The sequence below is a fragment of the Cynocephalus volans genome, chromosome 8 (assembly GCF_027409185.1).
Source record: "Cynocephalus volans isolate mCynVol1 chromosome 8, mCynVol1.pri, whole genome shotgun sequence".
Lineage (NCBI taxonomy): Eukaryota > Metazoa > Chordata > Mammalia > Dermoptera > Cynocephalidae > Cynocephalus > Cynocephalus volans.
The window spans coordinates 155,237,143-155,259,600 of record NC_084467.1 but is presented as its reverse complement, the minus strand read 5'-3'; the positions used below and the strand labels follow the sequence as shown (position 1 = coordinate 155,259,600).

The 22,458-nt window shown below is 36.4% G+C and overlaps 1 pseudogene; it reads right to left on the bottom strand.

Moving 5' to 3' along the window:
• Window positions 1–6,600: 6,600 nt before the first annotated feature.
• Window positions 6,601–7,233, bottom strand: LOC134384433 (rRNA-processing protein FCF1 homolog; annotated as a pseudogene).
• Between the last annotated feature and the right edge of the window lie 15,225 nt (window positions 7,234–22,458).

The window sequence follows — 22,458 nt, the reverse complement described above, 5'->3', positions numbered from 1 at the left end:
TTTATCTGCCAATGGACACATGTTGATTCCATATCCTGGCTATTGTGAACAGTGCTACAATAAAAATGGGTGTACAGATATCTCTTCAACATACTAATTTTGTTTCCTTTGGATAGATTCTCAGCAGTGGGATGGCTGGATCATAGGACAATTCTATTTTTAACTTTTTGAAGAATCAATGTACTGTTTTCCATAGTGGTTGTACCAATTTACATTCCCACCAATAGTGTATAAGAATTCCCCTTTCTCTACATCCTCACCAGCATTTGTTATTTTTTGTCTTTTTGACAATAGCCCTTCTAAGTGGGATAAGATGATATGTCATTATGGTTTTATTTGCATGTACCTGATGATTAGTGATGTTGAGCATTTTTTTCATATACCTGTTGTCCTTTTGTATGTCATCTTTGGAGAAATGATGATTCAGATTTTTTGCCTATTTTTTAATCAGACTTTTTTTCTGTTGAGTTGTTTCAATTATTTGTGTATCCTGGATATTAACTCTTTGTCAATGGATAGTTTGCAAATATGTTCCCTGATTCTGTAAGTTGTTTCTTTGTTCTGTTAATTGTTTCCATCACTGTGTAGGTTTTTAATTTCATTTAATCTCATTCATCCATTTTTGCTTTTGCTGCTTCTGCTTTTGAGGTCTTATTCAAAAAATCTTTGCCAACACCAATGTCAAGAAGCTTTTCTTCTATGTTTTCTTCCAGTAGTTTCATAGTTTGTAGTCTTACAGTTGTCTTTAATCTTTTTTGAGTTTATTTATGCATGTGGTGATACAGAGGGGCCTAGTTTCATTCTTCTGCATGTGACCATCCAGTTTTTCCAGCACCATTTATTGAAGATACTGTTGTTTCCTGCAGTATGTGTTCTTGGCAACTTTGTTGAAGATCACTTGACTGTAGGTGCACGGATCTACATCTGAGTTTTCTATTAAGTTCCATTGATCTATGTGTCTTTTTTCTTAATGTCAATATCATGCATTTTTGTTACTATAGCTTTGTAGTATGTTTAGAAATCAGGTAGTGTGATGCCTCCAGCTTTATTCTTTTTTTTTTTTTTTTTTTTTTGCTCAAGATTGCTTTGGCAATCAGGGTCTATTGTGGTTCCATATAAATTTTAGGATTTTTTTTTTTATTTCTGAGAAGAATGTCATTGTTATTTTGATAGGGATTACATTAAATCTATAGATCACTTTGGGTAGTATGGCCATTTTAAGGATATTAATTCTTCCAATCCATGAACATGGGATATCTTTCCATTTATTCTTGTCTTCTTCAAGTTCTTTCATTAAAGTTTTATAGTTGTCATTGTAGCAATCTTCCATCTCTTCAGTTAAATTTATTCCTAGGTATTTTATTTTTTTGTAGCTATTACAAAAGGGATGGCTTACCTTCTTTCTTTTTCTGATGGTTTGTTACTAGGGATAAAAATGCCATGCTACTAATTTTTGTATGTTGATTTTGTAACCTGCAACTTTACTGAAGTTGTTTATTAGTTCTAATAGTTTCTTGGTGGAGTCTTTAGGGTTTTTTCTATATAAGATCATGTCTTCTGCCAACGGGCACAATTTAACTTCCTCCTTTCCCATTTGAATGTTGTTTATTTCTTTTTCCTGCCTAGTTGCTCTGGCTAGGACTTTCAGTACTGTGCTGAATAAAAGTGGTAAGAGTGGGCATCTTTGTTGTATTCCAGATCTGACCTGGTTGGTTATTTAATTTTTTGTTTTTAGATTTAGTTGTAACTAAAGGCTTTTTATGTTATGTCTTTTTTTTTTTTTTTTACTATGTTTGTTTTCTGATTTATCACTCTGGGGTTCTATGTGTACAACTTTCTCTGATATAATTTTCTCTGAATATACCTCATCCAAAAATAATATTTGAAACATGTTAACATGATTTTAATTTCTAATTTGAATAATTACATTATTTTTTTTAAAAAGTAAAACGTAATTTCCTTTAATTGGATCTGTTTATTGTTAAAATACATTCTAGAGAAAGAAATATAAAAGCATGTCATAGATTACCAAATTAAAACACTTTGTAATAAAATGTAAAAATTAGTTTTCAACAACTCTGGAAAATACAGTATGGATATTAACCAAAGTTATATCAAAAATTGCATATGCAGCTTGTCTTCAATATCCAAATGGCTAAGACCTTACCTTAAAAACAGACATTCTCCTTTCTTGGGTTGTTCAGTCACTGAAAGTCCACATGCTCAGCATCCTGTGCTGATTCCTTCACTCCTGCAGGCCTTTTGTGCTGGTGCCACGCTCCTTCACTCGGAACATGGTCCAACCTAAGCTTTTCCTTTTTTTTTTTTTTAAACAGAATATAGCTTTGCAATTTTATATCATACTACAAATTGGTTTTTAGCTATTTTAAGTGATTCAATCTTTAGTCCCTTACTATAAAGAAATAGGGAGTTCCACTTGATTCCCCTTGTTACTAGATCAGGGAAGATTTTAACTAAGTGGTCAACAAAAGAACTTTGCCTCTCTACACATGTTACACAGTTTATTGGGATAATGTTCAAACATTTTTTGTTTATATCCATTAATGTGAGTTTCTATAGATTTAGGGAATTGCCTGACAGGTCCAGTGAGTTTTTAAGACCCAAACTTTTTGCAGAAGATCAATCCCTGGCATTTTTGGAAGACTGCCTTTGCCTAGGGGATAGCTTTTCCCAGAGACCGATTGAAAACTTAGGTAAATGGAAAAGCTATCAGCTTATCTGATAACTGGAAAGATAGAGCAGCAACATATCTACAAAGTATTGCCTATTCTGTCACCTTATTAATAAAGTTTGAGTTTTTAACTTGCACAGAACAGAAATTGAAACAATGAAAACAAAGGAAGATTTGAGAATATGTTAGCTTGAAGTGAAGTTTGAAATTAGCTTTAGTATGATTTACTCTGTCAGCATCTCTACCTTACGGCAATCGATTTTTAAATGTCTTCCTTCAATTATTCATCCAGGAAAAAAATTACTGTGTACTTACTATGTGCTAGATATTTTTATATGCAGTAGTAACACATTAGTGAATAAAAAATATAAAATCTTCTTCCTCATAAAGCTTACGTACTAGAGAGAGCAGAACAATGATATAAAATAAACACAATTAAGTAAATTATATATTTTAGAGATTGAAATGAGGTTTTAAGAAATAAAATAGAGCAGAAGACAATTACTCTGTTTTGCTGGGTGGGGCAGGAGGTTGTGTTTGATAGTCCACGTAGCAGTGTTTCCTTATAGAGGGTGTTCAGTGAGGTTCCAGTAAAAGCTTGATTAATGAAAACAAAAGCTTTTGCTTTCTAGGATTCCAAATTACCATCCTCTCTACTCAGCTTCTTTGTTTGTCTTCTTCCCATCACAAAAATGCATGTACAGTGCCAATTTATATTGGGAAACTTTTCTAGGCAGACAGCCTATAGTTATGAATTTAACCTACCTTGTTCTTATAAATTCCTACCATTGTATCATTTTCTTCATCTAAATACACCCACTGAAGAATTTAAAGTTATTCTGGACTTACTGGGCTTGGGATTAGGGCCTATACTCTAGATCATATTTGCTTCCTGATGAACCTTAGGGCTGGAGAAATGTGCTGTTTTTTTTACTTATTTTTAAGCAAAATGATTCTAACTCAAAGAAAACAGTGTCATACAGATGAATGGATTGTACAAAACCATCCTATTTTGAAGCACCCCATAAATTTAGTGAACAAAGGAGTAAGTTAGAACTTACTTCTAATCCTATTTTGATATTAGAATATCATATAATTCCTTTTTAAGAGAAATCAGACGATGTTCCAGGAATAGTCTTATTCATCAGAGAGAGTCCAGGATGTAGAGTTGTCACAAGAACAGATTAACATTTTGTGCTTTGGATGGACCCTTAATCCTAATGTCTTGAAGTGGCAGACATAAGGCTATAAGGTACAGAGTAATGTGTTCATCATATCCAACCCAGAACCCTGGGGCAGGACCGTGAACCTGTAAGGAGCTACTAGAGATTACACCCCTCTGGCCCCATGTCCCTGGCCTGTAGCCATTTATTCCTGTGCACACTGCAATCTTGCATTGGAGCATAGGCCTGCCCTTCCTTACTCTCATTTCCAGAAACCTCCATGTAGCTAGTGAGCCACATGAGGAGGCTTTGTCTCTGCACTTTAAAAATACTGCATCCTATTTAAATGTAGTGCATAATACTATTCCAAATTACTGTTTCAATTGTCCACAGTCATCTTTAAAGTTACTTCCTCTGTGAAATGGCATCTAAGTTAAAAGATGATGGGAACTAACCCTAATTCTACCTGCTCTACCTGTTATGCAATATACTTTACAGTTCCACCTTTATTTGTAAGTTACATCAATGTTTACATTTCTTTAAACATTTAAGCAAGATTTTTCTTTTTTGTCCTTTTTTTTTTGAGGGGTTCGTACATTTCTGCAATTTCTATAATTCTACTGAATCATGTGTGTGTGTTGTGCGGGGGAAGAAAATAGGCATATTTCTTTCATATCGTGTAGTTTCTAGCACAAAGGGACATTTTAAAAAAATTGCTTCCTGATGACAGTGGTTTTGTAAAGTGGCAGTCACTTGATTTAAGCACATGTAAATTCCACTTCAGTCAGCAGAACTACAGATTTAAACGTGATCCTTTTAAATGAATAAAAATTCTTGGAAAAGTCAGAATATCAAATGAATGACTATAGCACTGTCACACTTAGAAAAGAATGTGGTATAATACTGATGTTCATGGCAACCTTCATTACAGAATTTTGTAGTCAGTAGATGGCACTATTTGTTTTATTAATGGACACTGACCACTCCCTTTACTTTTATAAAATGTATCCATATGACTTCTTTCTCTTAACAATGTGTTAGAGTTATTGCCTTGTAATTAATATTTTTTTAAAAATGCACACAGCATTCCACAATATAGACACAGTATAGTCAAATCCTTTTGGTGGACAATTAAGTTGTAAATTATTTTCTGTTATAAACAGTGCCCTAGTAAACTGCCTTCTATGCTTCCTTGAGTACATGTGCGAATGCTTCTTTACATATTTATAGCACACTGTCCATGCTGAGGTATTTTAAAGTAAATTATCTGTGTGATGCCTGTGAATAACCAAGAAATAGAAATGGTTTCACAGGACATCATCGACTTTTATTTTAATGAGTACTGTCAAACTGCTGTCTAAAGTGGTGATACCTGTTTGCACTCCTGAGTGCACTACACGCACACCTATTTCCTCAAAACTTTGCCACAAGATTTATATATGTCTTCGAAATTCTGGTCAGTCACTTTTCTTAATTTGGGGAGCCAATGTCTTGCACAGAAATCTATAATTATAATATATTCAAACTTACCAATTTCTGTTTTATGGTTTTTACATTCTGTTTCTTATTTAAAGGAGGATTTCTCTACCCAAAGTTTATAAACATTTCAAAAATATGCTCACAATTTTACAAAAGCTTAAGCTTTGATCTACTTGACATATATTTTTATGAATAGTATGAAGTAGGTATCTTTTTTTTTAATGGATGGCCAACTTGCCATTATAATAATATAATAATTACTAATATTTACTGAACGTATTTGCACCAGGTGCTGTTCGATTTAATCCCATTTTGGGGGGATTAGTTCAGGTATGAAACAAATCATCTTAAAGAGGAGACAAGTAAGGCATCACTTGATTTTGTGGTTTGTCCAATTCATACAGATGTTCATCAGTGGAACGAGGGTTCTATCCTAGCAAAATGACCCTACACCCTTCAGCCACATTTAAAGAACCACCTTTGTAAATATATCAATTTTCCATAAATACATAAATTTGTTTATTATTTTCTATTCTGTTTCAACAATCTATTTATCTATTCTTACACTACACATTTTAAAAAACCTAATTTAATCATATTATCTAACATGCTTACAATTTTAATAACTTTTTATGGAACTCAGGGTCAGATTTACAGCCTTTAGCATCCCTCCCCCCTCCTCTGACCTCTAGAGGCTCAGATATGGGTACAGACACTTTTCTCTTATTCCTTATGTTCTGGTCATAAAAATGTTTTGGCAATTATATGAATAGAAAATCACGTTTATTTTATGAAACGTTTGTGTCTGATGCCCGTGTTCATACTGCTTCCTATGCCTCATTTGCTTTGCCCTGATTTACTGGGCAAGCATCCTCATCTGTAGCGTTTCCTTCCTTTCCCAATCAAGTAAAAATAAATGATTCTTTCCTCCATGTGTCCATTTTCTACTCCTGATTATAGTATTTATTGATTGCATATTTCTCTCCCCACCACTACGAGTGTGTCGAGAGCAGGACCACTATATCTTAAGCACCTAGTAAGAAGTGAAGAAATATTTGTTGAGTAAATTAATCTAAAACAAAGATCAGAGCATCTGTTTTATAAAAGGATGCAGCTAATTTTTAAATGAGACAAAATATCCTTTTCAAAACAACATCAAAAAGGGAGTGAACTTAAGCACAATCAATTAGCTTATAACAGAACAAATGGGTGACTGGAATGTCAATTCACGCTATGGCATGTTTAATGAACTGGCAAAAGAGAAAGTCAATGGAAGCCAGAGAAATTTGTCTGTGAAGTTCCATAATCATCTGGCATCTGCTTGTATCTATGTTGAGAAATGCACATGATGGGGACGCCAAGGGTCCTCTAGATTTTTCACTAAATATCCCAGACAACTGTGGTCACAGTGTAACACTGTGCTGAGTTACCCTCTGTAAAAGTGGTCATCTGCACAGGCTCCTTTGTGTACGCGTGGGATTCATTTAAATCTTGGATCCATGGCAATCCTCTGGGACACTCATACTCCTGCCCCATTTTCCCAATTTTATGCATTGCACAATCAGTCGTACAAGGAATAGAGTTAATATACAGACAGTCCATCATTGACTGCAGTAAGTCCAGTTTGGCTTCAATGGAAAAGTTGATAAAGTCAGTATCAACCAAATGTGGTAAGATGGGCCGAGCTGTCTGTTATACTGGGAGAATAAGCAGGAAGGATATTGGAGGACTTCTCTTTCCTTGAGCATGCTGAGATCTTTTGTCTTTCCTTATTATTATTATTATTATTATTATTATTATTATTTGGTTTTGATCTATCCTTTTCTTTAAGACTCTATCTCTGAGACTAAGCATTTGCTTCATGGTTGTATACTCCTTTGCTTTCTTTGGCTTTCCCATATTCATGCCATGTTTCTGTGGTTTCTTCTGAGCCCATAACATTTTAAATTGCCCTGCATTTTAGCACTTAACAGGTTATATAATAGTTGACTGTTTTCCACTTCCTCCAGCAGGAATAACTCTGTATACTGTTGTATGCCTTAAAGCTAGTAAAATGACTGTCACTCAATAGGTACCTTTTCTGAATTACTTTATGAATTAATGAATGTATGAGGTGCAAGGGTAAAAATATTAAATGAGGGCCGACCCTTTGGCTCACTCGGGAGAGTGCGGCGCTGGTTGCGCCGAGGCTGCGGGTTCGGATCCTATATAGGGATGGCCGGTGCACTCACTGGCTGAGCACGGTGCAGGCGACACCAAGCCAAGGGTTACAGTCCCCTTGCCAGTCACACACACACACACAAAATACTAAATGATATACTTTGAGTGGTTAGTATTAGAATGCAAAGGAAATCCTAACAAATGTGGTTGTAATGTTATTAAAGAATTGGTAAAGAAGAAGACATAGATATAGGCAAATTTGTTATTAATATGTTCATATCTATTTTATAACTCATAGAGTAAGAGAGTGGGTGTGAAAACCAGGATGTATTGTATATACACTTTAAAACAAACCCATCTGCTTTTGCGTTTTGTCTACAATATATTTATGATTGCCTTACTGATATGATATTGTAAGAGAAGTGATCAGATCTCAAGATAGCCATTCAGGGATTGCTTGATATAGGAAAACCAAACAATAAAACTTGAATTTTATGACACCATTCCATGAACTGGGCCAGTTTCTCTGCCAGGACATTTTCTTCCTGGAAGAACAGATAAGGGATTCATTCAGTCAGTAGATGAGTTCAAGAAGTGAACTTAAAACAAGTTTGCGAAAAAGGATTTTTAAAAGCCATGCAGTCTCAAGATCTCCAATTAGCCTCCCAGGAGATTCTACGCCAAGCGGAAGGCTGGACGTGGGGACTTATAGTGTATAGAATGTGGCCTGACTCTCTCCCCAAATTCATTTGACTCTAGGAGAACACAGGGAGAAAGCAAACAAGTAAGCAAGCCTTCTGGTGAAGATGGAAGAATAGACAGTGCCAAGTGTCACTCTCTCCCACAAATCAACCAATTTGCAACTATTAAAAAGCAATGACAGCCAAGCTGAGGCCTCTGGAGCTCAGGGGAAGAGGAGGAGAGACTTACAGAGTTTATGAAGACAGCAAAAGCTATGATGAGAGAAAAGAAGGATCACTCCCACCATTTCAAGCTCCAGCCACTTCAAGGCTGGAGCTGCTGAGCTCATGGAGCAGGAGCTGGCCAAACTCTCAGCTGTGTCTTTCAGATGAAGTTGCTTGGAGACAGCAGGGGAGAAGAGGGTCTTGGTGGCTCCCAGACCAGCAAGACCACTAACAAGGTTCCCGTGGACCCACATAGGAGTGAGGGCCACAGACAACAGAAAAAAGGAGCCACTCAGAGGCCAGTTGAGTCATCACAAGGCACTGGTGCACAGCTTGTCCCATGGGAGGTGTTTGGAGTGCAGGCAGTGGGGGAGATGGGCCACAAGGGAAACATTGGGCACAGCACAGACAGCTGATCTGCCCCCCCTTGGCACAGGACGACTCAGTGAAGACTGGTCAGGAATATAGAACTTCAGGGGGTACAGTTTGAAGGGACTCAGGCCTAGACCAGAGTTTTCACAGAACCCAGTTGTACCAGACCTCATGAGTCCCAGAAGTACATACAAGTTCAGCAAGTAATACCTGAGCTGCACAAAAAGCCTTCCCCAGGGAAATAGCAGCAAAGCAACAATTTAGCTCAACCACAGAGCTCAAGAGCTGGTCCCCACAGGAAGTTCCCCCATTTTAGAAGTAAGCAAAGGACAACAAATTTGTTCCAGGGCAGAATTTAAGTGGTGGGAGTAGTGAATAATCCAACACAGAACTGAAAGAAAAAACAAAATACACACAGACCAGAGATGAAATCTGATATTGACTATTAAAGGTCTCATACCACCAAAGAACACCTATAAACCCTAGAAGGACCAGAAGCCCCCCTGGGCTCCTAAGCCAGGGAGGAGGAAGGGCCGTGGATTTCAGCCATGCCCCCCCAAAGACCACACCCAGACCAGCGACAATCACCAACCCCCCATAGGAAATGCCCCGGGCTCCTGAGCAAGGGCAAAGGGGATGCTGAGGGCCTCAACCATGCCTCCCCGTACACCTGCTATCAGCCCAGCAAGACCACTGAGCTGCCGCTGGAACCTACCTGGTCTCCCCTGCCGGAATGAGGGGTGTGCTGTGGACCTTGCCCCAGCCCCCTCTCCTTTTTACTCCTCTCACCCTATTTTCTGCCACCTTTCCTTCTCCCCCTCCCCCGCAACTGCTCCACATCTTAGAATGTAAAAAAAAAAAAAAAAAAAAAAATTACCCCCCCCAAACAAGCAATCAAATAAAAAAGCTGTGAACTATGAGTTATAGAATAAAAGAAGGTATATTGTCGGAGTTAAGGCTCGGGTTAGGGCTCACAAACCCTTCAAAATCTGTTGTACAGACTGGGTCACAGACCCCTCATATACAGACTGGGTCACCAGACCCGTCATATGCCTGTCTGGGTCATGAGACCCGTCATATGCCTGTCTGGGTCACCAGACCCCTCACACGCAAATCCACGAGCTAAGTAATTGGGAAAGATCCTGGGAGTCGTTGGCAGATGACACGAGCTCAGCCCTCAGCTTCCTCAGCAGCAGTAGTTTACAGATCCAGCAGCAGCAGCAGCAGCAGCTGTGGTGGTGGCCTCTCAGAGGGTCCTGGGGGCCGTGGCAGCAATAGCGTCCTGTAGCAGTAGCAGCCACCCTGTGGCCCCCCACCCAGGGCATGAGGGGAGGCCTGTAGTTCAGAGTCATTTGTCCTTTATACTCAAGCCCAATAACCCAGGACACCTAGGTGACCACGTATATCTACATCAGACAATAGCCAAGGAACATCTGGGCTCACGTGAATATTTACATAAAATACTCGGCAAGATTCTGAACATCTGAGGGGCCCTGACCATTTTCCTTCACTTTCCCTACAGAGGGTAAAAACAATTCTTTTTCCTTTTCATAAGGAATTAAAAGCCAGATCTTAAAACCCTGTATGTCTGGACTTAAGAGCAAAGACAACCTTGTTTACGGTTATAAACAGTCATTATAATGATTGTCAACTTGGATCGTACTATGTACTAAGTATAACGAACTATTTCGTTTGTCATCACAGTGAACCCTGTGAGATGAGTACTGATAGTACTCTCAGCTACCAAGTGAGAAATTACAGGACACACAGCAGCTTAATAAGTTAAAGAACACAAGCCAGTGCAGGTGGGAGCTGGTACTTTCACCTCAAAGCCCACAGTATTTAATTAACAGTATTTAATAACCAGGCAATATCGCTTTCCAAAATGAAAGTATTCACGTAAAATCCATGCTAGCAAACAGGGAAAGGTGTATAAAATTAATGATCATTTTTTAAAAATGGGAAATGTCTAGTTGAATAAAAGGAGGCAGAAAAACTGCATGACAAGATTAGAGACGAAAATTAAAGAGCTGTCAGATTTATGGTTAAAAAATTCCCTAAGCAGATTTAATTTTGACAGAAGTTACTTTAAAATATTTAGTATTTGAAACATTCAAGGTACAATTAATTTACATGCAATTGAAACTCTTTCAGACATAAGAGACAAGTGGGAACTTCTAATTGATTTTTATAAAGTTAGCAAAACATGCCTTAAAATGTGACAGTGATAGAACATAAAAAAAAGAAAACGAATAACATTTCATATGAACAGATAGTGACATAAGCTTTAAGAAATAATTTTAAAAACTAAAAACAAAATCCAGCTTATGATCTCTCCCTTATTCCTTAAAGATTTCTCTCCTACTAATGGTACTTCTTTCCAACATTGCTCTTCACATGGTTGAAAGGGTTTCAACATGTGTGCTCAAGTGTCTGTTGGTGATTAAGCACCTAACACCACTCCTATTCCCTTACTGCAAAAACTGGAAGTCTGCTAATTGCATTTCTGCCAATGACATGCAAGATTGAAAGGGGAAAAGAAGCAGGAGCCATTATTGCTCCACTGACAACAGTGACTACATTGCTGGCTTTTAGAAAATAGCAGACAATAACTTTTGCCAAAGCTTCTATGAGTTCTGTGAATCATCTTCTTCAGGGCTGCAGCAGCTGGGATTATTGATGGATATTTCCTGTGATTTCCAAACTTCCAGATTTCTTGAACAGTAGTAGCCCTTCCAGCAGTTCTGTATGCCTCTAATTCTCTGTATTAAATCCTTTCAGCCTGAAATATCTAGAGCGACTGATGTTTTCCTGTTAGACTCTGCTGTTATTTACACTATACTGGTCCTTGCAAAAAGATGATAAAATGCAATCTGAGAAGGATAGCTAACCTATTCAGAATTGAACGTAGTAATGATGATTTGGGCCTCTGCAGTAGCTTCTGCAGTATAATATTGTGGAAAGGACTACAATGAACTGTGGGTTGGCTGACATTTCTTATCACCCAAGAAATCTTACAGAAAGGAAATAACAAGTTCATGCTTTTCTGTTCTTAATTTGAGACATGGTTAGAAACCTAGAGGGATTCTATAACTTCTAGGAGACATTTTGCTACCCTTTTTAGCCAAAGGGTTGATGTAATACAGGCCTATATTTTGATTTTCAGTATTTAAAATATAATACACGTTAAACTTACAATATCGTCATGATTTTTATTGAAAAGTTTGGGTGTTTATTGGCAAATTTTGAGACTTGACAATTGGACTGTGTATAGTTGAGTGAATTGAAATGAATTTCTATACCTTGAATACCTTGAAACTATCAAACTGGCTTTTTTTTTTTTTTTCCCTTTTACTAACTAGCAAGTTCTACCAAAGAAATTTCCTCTAACCTAGCATTTGCAGCAATACACATTCAGTATCTTATCTCAGGGCTTTGATAACTCTACATTTTTTGTTGTAGTACAGTTTAATGCAACCTTGATTGGCTCACCGTCCCATATTACATTATCCTGATCTACAATATTGATTTACTATATTGCTCAAATCATGCTGAATGGGAATGTTGGTCATGAAATGAAATTTCAATAACTGCTTTTTAAAGAAATGTACCTGCTCATAAAAACTGAAGGGCCTACCCATTGGTACATGTTTCTGAGATTCTGATGTTTGTGACATAATAAGATACTCTTCCAAAATGAAAAATAAGCTTATGTGCCTTTTCTTTTTCACAAAGAAAAATGAGAAACAGCGATACTTGAACCTCTTTGGCTTTTGGAAATAGCACACATCAAAGTAGAGTGAACTACCACGATAGACAGAATAATGTCCTCTCTGCAAATATTTCCGTGTTCTAATCCTGGGAATCTGTGAATATGCTACCTCACACCGCCAAAAGGAGCTTTGCAGATGTGATTAAGTTAAGAGTTGTGAGAAGAGGAGATTGTCCTGAACTATCAGAGTCAGCACAATGTAACCATAAAGGTCATTGTTAGAGTGATGTGCTGTGAAGACGGAGAAGTGGGCTACAGCAAGGAGGAAAGGGCTGTAAGTCAGGAAGTGCAGTTGGCCCTATCAGCTGGAAAAGGCAAGGGAATGAATTCTCCCCGAAAATTCTCAGAAGAAACATAGCTCTGCTAACACCTTGCTTTTAGACTTCTGACCTTGAGAACTATCAGAGAATAAATTTGTGTTGTTTTAACCCACTAAATTTATGATAATTTGCTATAGCAGCAAAAAGAAAACTAATACAGCTAAGACACTATTTTATTGAGTAAACTGTAAACTTCAAGTTTTAAAGACCAGAACAAGAGGAAGCTCAGTAGATTATTATGACTCAGCAAATTCATGGTCTGATCTCCTTGTGTCTATGCCCCATGGAGGCTCTAATTAGTCTCATTAGAAAAATAAAAAAAAGACTCATACACATATAATGTATGTAAACACATGCATATTACTCTACATAATATATATTAACATACAAATTGATATTAACATATATAAATCAATGGTATGCTTTCTCCTGTGATTAGTCATATTTTGTGAAATCGTTCTAGATTTCATTTTGGGCATTGGCAGATATTAAAAGCCTGACCACAGACTTCCAAGTAACCATGTGACCTGAACTGATGGGTAGTTACAATGAGATCAGCGTTATCTGGTCCATCAAGCCATAAAGATAGGCATTTCCATTAGTATCCTATCAGTAGGTAGACAGGTTTTAGATGAAGTCAGTGTCAAGCTTGTTCTAAAGCCAAGAAAACTTCATGTTCACTGGATCTGAACCACGTGGCACCTACTTCAGATGCACTGAGACTTCTTACTGGAATCCTCATGGGGAATGCCTTGAAAGCAGGTGACTAGAGAAAAAAAAGTTGGCCTGGTTTACAGGTACATGAGCAACAAGTTCACTACTGATGAAATACAAGCAATCAAGATGGGGGAATATCTCCAACAGCCATAAGTCCAATCATTTCTTCCAGTTATCCAGTTTTCCTAAAAAGGTTAATGAATAGTAATATAACATTGTATCTAGCAAATGTAAGATCTTCACTCTATCTCCACCACACATGCCTTTGCTGCTGTGGTTGTTTATTTTAAATATGGGTTGAAGGGTATGATGTAAGCACAGCCAAAGGAGTCAATTATACCTATTTTTCTTTGGCAACTTAGCATCATTTAGTATTTATGTTTTCTCATCTATTGCAGGATCTGGAAGCTACAGAATTCCATTCTGCAAATTTGAAGGAATCATATGAGAATTTGGAAGTAGAAAAGTAGCAGAAGCAATCACAACTACTGTGGCTGCTGCAGACAGGTGATTTGCTTTTAGAGGGCGTGAGGTTTTGCCAGTGCCTCCTAACTGTTCTCTTGAAAATCGCCCCCTTTCCTACAGCATGCAACTGAGAATACTAGTGAGAATTGCCTGTGATTCCTGATTCTGATTTATCGATGTCAGCTTCCCAGCTTCACCCATCGTGGTGTAAATCTCTATTTCTCAATTAAACTGCTTTAAGTTTGAAGTAGGAGAAAGGCTTGCTTCCCTCCTGCCCTCTCCACGTCCCACTGACTCCAATTCTGTTTGCTAAACTACCCTAGTGACTTCTATGTCATGCCTATGTGCTTGTCTTCATCAACTGCAAACCCTCCATAATGTAAATTTAAAGCAACCAATTTCCTGACAACAAATGCCTGAATTTCTAGCTATATTCTTCTACTTACCAGCACATGACTCCACCTAATAATTGTAATAACCAGAATTGACAACCGCCTGCATTGATAATCTATGGTCTTACCACAACTCACTTATGTCCTCACTTTTTATCTGACCAATTAAGAATCCATATCAGTTGTTATAATTACTCACTCATATGTACCCTTAGCTCTTACTCCTCTCACAATTAAAAATCCAAAACCTAATTAAATCTACTTCACTGGGAGAAAAGTCACATTATATCGTATTAAATCCATTCCCCCCAAACCTTAGCTATATTCTAAGCATTACTGGTAAATTCTACCATATTTCCCAATTTGCTCTCCCAATCTCCTGGATGATTATTTTATAATGTCTGCTCTTTCCTGAAATTTAATGTAGATTCTCATCCAGCCTGTCAAGCTAAGGCTCATAGACCCCTTGAGTCTGTTGAGCAGACTGGGTTACAAACCCTCCACACGCAGGTCTATGAGCTAGGTAATGGAAAGAAAAAAAGGTCCTGAGAGCTGTGGGTAAAAGAAATGAATGGGTTTTATTCAGATTAAGGAGCAACTGTCCCACTGGCTTCCCTGAGAGTTCTGAGAAGCACTGTGGATCAGAGCTGTTAGTCTTTTATACTTGAGTCTGTAACCCTGGACGCCTGGGTGCCCATACACAATTCCATTAAGTAGTAACAAGGAACACCTGAGGATACTTACAGCAAATGCTCGGCAAGATTCTGCACATCCGGGGGGCCCTGACCATTTTCCTATTTTTTCCCAACACAGCCTAACTCTCGGCAGAAAATGCAAATAATATATAAGAAGAGAACTTTTCATAACTCCTCCCAATATCTTCGTCCTGTTCCCACTCTAATCTGGGCCCTACTTGCTTCCCCACCTCCTGTTACTATGGATGGACTGTTTGTGTATCTATCAAAGACAAAACCTTTTATTTGTGCTCCAGACACCATCTCTCCCACTTGCTCGTGAACATTGCTCCAGAAATTTTACTGTCTCTGTCTGTATCATTAAGTTTTTCTTTCTAAATAAGAATGATCTGTAAAGATCATGCTCAATAGCATCAAACATGACATAATTTCTCCCATCTTAAAAACTCTCCTCTTTACCCTATATCCATCTTCCAGATGCTCTGCCCCATGGCTCTGCTCCTGCTTAAAACAGAACTGCTTGACAGTGTTATCTGTACTGTCTGCCTCTAATTCTTTCCCTCCATTGTTTCTTAAATCTTTTCTAATTAGACAGTTGCACTATTAAAAAAAAAAACAAAAGGCCACACGTACTCCCATGTTGCTAAATCCAATGGTATTTCTCGGTCCTGACTGTGTTCACCCAACCAGCTGCAGGTGCCGTGGTAAATTCGTCTCTGCGCCTTAAAACACTGCCTGCACTTGCCTGCCAGGAAACCCTCTCCTCCCTCCACTGGACTCTGCTTCATCTCTTGTGCTGGCTTCACTTCGCCACTCACCCTTAAACAAACATTCATTACTCCTATAACCTGCACTCACACCCACGATGATGTCTTCACATTTAAATACGCCTGCATGGCAATAGCTCTCACATTTAGATCTCCTGCTCAGACCTCTCCTTGGTGTTAAGTATCCGGCTGCCTGCGACTCCTCAGACTTCACCTGTCCACACTGATTTCCTGATCCCCACCCCTGCCAAACTCGCTCTCTCCTTCTTCTTCTTTGCCATGACACTAAATGTGAACGAGGTTCCATCCACTTGCTCACGCCAAAAATTTTGGGTTTCCTTTGATTTCCTTATTTATTTGTTTGTTTTATTTTGCCACACCGCATATGATCTCCTGACACATTCTGTCAATTTTATTTACAAAATGGATTTCTACTCTCACTGCTTTTCAGCATCTCCACCAGCTCTTACTTGGATTATTACAATGGTTCCCTAAGGGCTTCCTAATGGTTTTTCTGTCTTTGTTTCTCTACATCTCTCCCAGGATCATCCTTTAAAATTACAATTCAAATAACATCCTCTCCTAACTCAGACTCCATCACTGGTTTGGGGTACATATTGTTTCCTAATGGGCCATACTGAACAGGCCTGCTCTCCCCCATTTTAATCACTTATTGTGGCTTTACCTTCCCCTCTTCGCGCCTAACTCATTGGTCTCTTTGCTGTTGGCAGAATGAACGAGGTAGCTGGCCCTCTCTTGTGTTGTCTCTGCCTGACACATGCCCCCAGTTGCCTGGCTCTCTCTGTCACCTTTTCCAGCCTGTCATGCAAGTGTCTCCTTCACAGTCATACCCTTTCTGTCAATCCTATTTAAAACAATAAACCATGTACCACTTCCAACACTTTCAATTTTTTTCTTTTTTCTTTTTCTCCACAGTATTTATTACCATATGATCTGTTATATATATTAATAATATAAAATATCAATATATTAATTCACATAAATTAATATTCATATTATATTATTTATTATTTTATCCCCCGTAGAATATAAGGAACACAAAGGCAGTGATTTTAATGTTTTTTTACTATTATATTCTTATCACATAGACTATTGCCTTGATTCATAATAAGTTCACAGTAAATATTTACTGAATGAATGAGTAAGTTTGCAAAATAAATATATCAAAGAAAACTATTTGATCATATTAGTTGATTAAAAACAGCTATTTTATGATATTTAATATATATATGTTAATTAAGAAAAGATATTTCCAAGTAAACTAGGAAAATGATAATACATTTCTTAGGGAGTGATATTACCTATTTCAAACTAATAAACAGTATAAGAAGGTAGAAACAGACAAGGCATTCCCAGATAATTTAGCAGTTTATCACCTCTATTAACATTCTACTAAAAATCCTCCCCAATTCAAAATGAGAGAAATAAATAAAAATAAATACAAATAATTGAATAAAAATAATCAAATACTAATAATAGGGATGGTAAAGGAAACATTAACTTTGTAATAATTTATCTAGAAAAACTGAGACTAGGAAACGAATCATGAGTAACGGCAAGCAAAATTTAAGAATAGAATTTAAACATGCGTTCTGCTTTTAAAGTCCTAACTTGTAATCACCACGTGATAGTCTCTCGTCTTTAAAAAAAATTGCAGGGCATAGTAATATTTAACGATAAGACCTTAATTAAATAAAATGCTTAACTAAACAATATGATAGCATTAATATAAGATAGTCAAAGAGTAAGATGTACAAGAAAATAAAAAGTGAAAATGTGTTAGAAAATACAATGTTCATTATAATCAATTTTTTGCCATAGAAGAAAATAGTTGTTTAAGACTTGTAGGAAGTATATACAGTATTAGCAACATTATCTCCTGGTTAGTGATGTTTCTGCTAATTTTTGTACGTTTTTCTTCATCACTTAGAATTTTAAAATATCCTGTACTGAACAGTTATTTTTACTTGCAGAAGTAAAAGCAGTATATTGTATTCAAAATTCAGCTAAAATTGCTATCTTATTCCTGAACTGCTAAAAAATTTTGAGAAAAATCAGTTACCTAATTCTCTAATCTAATGTTCATCTCTAGTAATCCGTATCGTTTCTTAGATAGTTTTGTTTCTGTTTGAGTAAAAAATATAAAATTTTACAATATGCTTTCTGATGTAAGTTGATTTAGGTTCTCCTGAATGTGATTAAGGGAAGAAGAAATGCATATCATAATAGAAACAACACTCCTGCTAGCCCTACAGTCATATCAACAGATTTATATATTGCAAATTATATGTTAACTACATATAGATTGTCTGTTTTGTGTATTATCCATTGAATGGGCTACTAGCTAACCATCCTGCATACTACCTGGACGTGTTCCCTTATCATCTAGATAGTACGTACACAGGGAATGCAAACTAATTTTAATGTGCACTGAAGCAAAATATTACCAGAAGGGTGAAGCTGCTAAAACATGCAGCACACAAATTGTTTGCAAGCATTCATGATTTTATGATTATCAGGCATTCTGATGTTCCACACTGCTGCTTCTCTCCATTAGTATAGATAACTGAGTGATGAGCATTATGTTGGTAGGAAAAAAAAAAATAAAGAAAACATAGTTTTACAGCCATCTCATCCCGGCAATAGCTATGCTTACTTCAAGGTTTTCGGGGTGGGGGGGAAGTTAACTTTTTAAACGAATCTATCACATCTTCTAGTGTACTTGATCATGCCATGATTATGTCCTAAATTGTATAAGAATGTTCCTAAAGTATGCAGAAATTCCCCTATAATTTCTTAATGATTTACCTATTTAGTATCCTGAGGTATCCAGAACAGGTGTCATGTGCCTGGCACAAAAGGATACATAATAAATATTTGTTAAAGGAATAAGCTTATATTCGTTTGATTGAATTATTTTCAGGTCTTGCCTGCATAAAAATGAGTAAACGAGGTAACCAGTGATTATCCTGGGAAACATATTTCTGAGGTTTCAGAAACTCAGTCAAGGAGAAAGACTGCACAGGGCATAACTTCTTTAAGTGCATCCTTTAAAAAACTAATTGCTTTCATAATTAAGCTCATTAGTTCAAAAAATAGAATATTACTTTACCTAAACCATATTGTACTGTATTTTAGTTGTTCAATTGTGTATAATATTTACGTATTTAAATTATCTAGAATTTGTTTGCTCTATATTATAGACTGAAGATGAAAATTATTTTGGTTCCAAGTTACTTGCAAGTTGTCTATCTCCCTTGAATGAAACAAATTCATTTGTGGGATCCGTTGCATAGATTTTAGTTGTCAAAGTCTCATCACGTGTGTGTACTTCAAAACCAGTGTTTATAACTACAATAGTCTGCGATGGTCTCCTTTTATTGTCTTTTGTTCCTTTTTCCCCTATCACATTTGTACTGTCTTTGCTTTTTTACTATTACGCCCAGTGACCTTTTATTACATGTCAGATTTTATACTTACAATATTATTTTTAGAGCTTTCTGGGATGATTTTATTTTTCTCCCAATATGGTTTATATTTATTTCCCTGGAAGCACCGGTAATCTGTGGTGAATTTCATCACATTTAAGGATTTGAGATGACTTGAATTTAAATTGCAGTCACGGGGTGAGCTTCTTTACTTCTGTTTCATCTTTCTTGCTAGGGCGAAGTCCTTCAGATTTAAACCACAAGTAAAGTTTTTACCAGCCCCTGACTCCTGCTGCCAACCCCCACTTTTTTAGCAGTCTCTGAATTCCAGTGCCCTTTCCTAGAGCAGTGACACCACTAAAGGCAGGGCTCACGCTCCAGACACTCAGTCAACTGCCCCAGAATTGGCGAAGTCCCAGACGAAAAACAGTCCTAAATTCTAGTCTCGCCTCCCTGAGACTCCTTCTTCCTGTGGATTCTGTCCCCCCAGACACTTTGTCTCTGTCACCCTCAATTATAATGACTTGTTTTTAAAATACTTTATCCAGTTTCTTCTCATTGACTTCTGCAGAAAGATGATTCTGAATTACTTAATCCCTCGTTAATGGCTGCCGAAGTAATTTCTACTTTTAATAAGTGTTTTAACATCTGGCTAAAATTGTCTACTCGTTTTCTTTACTTAATTAAAGTTTTTAAATTTTAATCATTTTTACTTTAATTACATTTAAGATAATTTACTTTCATTGATATGAAGCCGTTTTATGCTTTATAATTTTCATTAAAAGTACAAATTATATTGAAAAGAAATGAGATAGATGTATATATCCTATTATATATGTTTTAATTACTTAAAGTACAATTTAGTATCTCTAATGAAAGTTTTTATAGTAGTTTTCATGTGACAAACCACCTTTTTTGTTCACAAGTTTCCTCTTTAGGTTTTTTTCTAGTTACTATATATATTTACTGCTATTATAAATAGGATATATTTAATTAAGCAGCTCTCTATAAGACATTTTAAGAAGGAATAACCCAATATGTTTAATACTATCAATTATATTTCTATATTATTAGGATTAATATTTATCAATAAATATGTCACATACGACCAGTGTACTAAGTATTTATGATATTTAGAGCATTTCTTTAAATTTACCAGAAAAAAACTTTGTTTTCAAGTATTTGGGGTTATTCTTTTCTTGTTTATTTTTTTCCTCCAGATTTATCTTTAACTTTCTAGGTTCTCTGTTTAGTTTATAAATAATAAATAATTTCACCAATTGCATAAAATAATTGCAGGGACCTGTAAGTATTGGTCCAGTGGGACTTCTGAAATTGCATGGACTAGTGAATGATACGGACCCGTGATTCTTCTTTTCAAATAGAACTCTCTTCCGTCTTCACTAATGGATATTTGCTGGAGCAGATAACTTTTTAAAAAAGTTGTTTGTAGCTCTCTGGATCAAGAGAATCTACATGTAACCCTTGGTGTAGAATACAAATTTCTAGATGTTGAGCTTGGTCTCCTGATTGGATGAGAATTTAGGGGCTCTAGAGAATGAGGTGAGCATATTTGCATCTAGGAAAGATGTCTATCAATAAACACATGAGTGGACAGTTTTAGAATACATTGGCGGTCCATACATTTTGCCATATAGCTTTGCAGTGGACTCCCAGCACGGACATAATGGTCATGCAGATTTCTCCTGTCCTTCACCTGGAGCTCATCCATGTTACTTGATTTAGTCTGGGAATGTTGACAAATGCTACACAGAGGTTGAACTTGGCAGTAGGTATTGGAACTCTCTCTCTGTTGCCCCAGAACATGCCAGCATCAGGTAAATGGAAGACAAGAGACAAAAGGAGCTAAACCATGTTACCCCAACTGAAGCCATCCTAGATCAGCTATTAGCTGAACCCTAGATTTGTGAGTGAACTCAGTCCAGATCAGCCGACTCTCCTAGGTTAATTCCGGCTAACTCAGGATGCATGAGCAAAACATTTATTTTTCTATGCCCTTGAGGTTTGTTGGCTGGTTTGTTATGCAACATTACTTTGGCAATGGGTAACTTATATATTAACTTGTGCAAATGTTATAGACCTGTCATTAAGTAAATTTAGAAATTATCCTGATATGTAGTTGAAACATTCATCATGTTGAAGTCAGCAAATAAACATATTTAGAAATCTTTGTTTTATTTCACTGTAATGTAAAGGCAAATCTGACATTCATCTGATAAACCCTAGGACAGTCACTCTAACTATTTATGGCTTGTGCTCACTGTGATTGTTTGATGCATGTAACTCAGATTGGTTGGTACACATATTTGACTAAATATTTAAAATTCCATCGCCTCATAACATCATGCTATGACAATTAACACTTTAGTGAACTAGTATTTAATTTATAATAGTGTGGATGAATGGAGTTCTATTTAAATCTTCACCCATACAGCATCACTATTTTATCATTCACCATAAAAATCTAATAAGAATATATAATTTTTAAACAATTATAACTATTCCACTCTGGAATATAAATTCAAATTGATGAATAATGTCAAGAGGATTGCTAATAAGATAATATTTGGAATGTGAGTTGTTCTGCAGTTCCCTTGTGGCCCTGAGGTTTCATTTGATTCCTGTGAAACATGAGAATAGCTATTTTTTAAATTATTGATAAATGTTCTGTGATGGGATTGTTTTCAACAGAGTTTTATAGCAGTTAAAATGGGTATTTTACACTTTTATTATATGGAATTAGAATAAGTACATTTATACAAAAAGCCACACTTGTTATATAGAATTATAGAAAATATTTATAATCTGTTATGTTTGTTTAAGTATTTAATGCTTTAAAGTTCATTGTTTAATGATCTAATGCTTTCAAGTTTGTTTGTTTACTTTTTTATTTTAACAATGCCAAAGCATTTTGACTTTAACCTATGGGTATGTAGTTATATGAAATAAGAATTATTTTACATGGAAACCATTTTAAAATATATTTTATTAATTTTGCATATGGGACAATTTATATAAAGGGAGAGATTCAAAATTTGTAGTAAATAGTCAATGATCTATTAATATTTATTTGGATTAAAAAATGTAAT